Source organism: Salvelinus sp. IW2-2015, linkage group LG9 (assembly GCF_002910315.2).
Source record: "Salvelinus sp. IW2-2015 linkage group LG9, ASM291031v2, whole genome shotgun sequence".
NCBI lineage: Eukaryota > Metazoa > Chordata > Actinopteri > Salmoniformes > Salmonidae > Salvelinus > Salvelinus sp. IW2-2015.
The window spans coordinates 25,972,750-25,974,261 of record NC_036849.1 but is presented as its reverse complement, the minus strand read 5'-3'; positions in this window follow the sequence as shown (position 1 = coordinate 25,974,261).

Here is a 1,512-nt window from a genome sequence, read left to right as displayed (position 1 = left end):
AGAGGTGTCATTCCCATAGTGGGAACGTGCCCCTCAGATTTGTCCTGTTTCAAAAATATATATATATTTTTTTCTGTAATAATACAATTTAATGAATTTGTCTTTAGCTAGCCCAGATAGGTGCCCAACCTCATAACTAGCCGTTTTAGGCTATCAATCAAGTTAGAGGAGCTAGCTTGTCTAACTATCTTAAGCTGGGTGTACATTATATACAATTTTGGCCACGATTTAGCTGTCCAGGACAAGTTTTGAGATCGGAGACAAAATCCCTATGTCGTTGCCTTACCCTCCCCCCTTGTTGCCCTCAGAACAGCCTCAATTCATCAGAGCATGGACTCTACACGGTGTCGAAAGCGTTCCACAAGGATGCTGGCCCATGTTGACAACCAATGCTTCCCACAGTTGTGTCAAGTTGGCTGGATGTTCTTTTAGGTGGTGGACCATTCTTGATACACATGAGAAACTGTTGAGCATGAAAAACACAGCAGCATTGCAGTTCTTGGCACAAACTGGTGTCACCTACTACCATACCCTGTTCAAAGTCACTCAAATCTTGTGTCTTGACCATTCACCCTCTGAATGGCATACATACACAATCCATGTCTCAATTGTCTCAAGGCTTAAAAACCTTTAACCTGTCTCTTCCCCTTCATTTACACTGACTGAAGTGGATTAACCAAGCGGCTTCAATAAGGAATCAAAGCTTATAACCTGGATTCACCTGGTCCGTCTATGACATGGAAAGAACAGGTGTCCTTAATGATTTGTACACTCGGTGTAGTTTCTTTAAAAAAAGAGCCACCAGTCAGGAAGATACAGACAAGAGGCCTAGATATGCAGAACAAATGTTTTTTAGGGGCTCCTGAGTGGCGCAGCGGTCTAAGGCACTGCATCTCAGTCCCTGGTTCGATTCCAGGCTGTATCATATCCGGCCGTGATTGAGAGTCCCATAGGGCGGCGCACGTTTGGCCGGGGTAGGCTGTCATTGTAAATAAGAATTTGTTCTTAACAGACTTGCCTAGTTAGATTGCAGGAAAAATCTGTTTCAGGTGTTTGAAAAAATCTAAATTATCCACATACTTTGTTCCTCCTCAGATGTTGGGGGGAATGACGCCCCTGTACACACAGCACACTATACTGTTCATGTGTGAAATAAGAAAGGGAGAGTAGGTGAGAGAAGACAGGATACAGAGGAGAGAGAGAAGACAGAAGAGGGAGAGAAGGAGAGAGAAGACAGGATGGAGAGGAGAAGGGAGAAGACGTGAGACAGAGGAGAGGGAGTGTAGGAGACAAGAGACAGAGGACAGGGAGGGGAGGGAAAGATGAGGGGGAGTAGAAGAGAGGGAGAGTARGAGGGAGAGAGAAGAGTGATATGATAGGAAGAAAATAATGATAGAAGAGAAAAGAAAAAAGAAGAGAGGGGAGGATAAGAGAGGATAGGATAAGAGAGGGGAGGATAAGAGAGGGGAGGATAAGAGAGGATAGGATAAGAGAGGGGAGGATAAGAGAGGG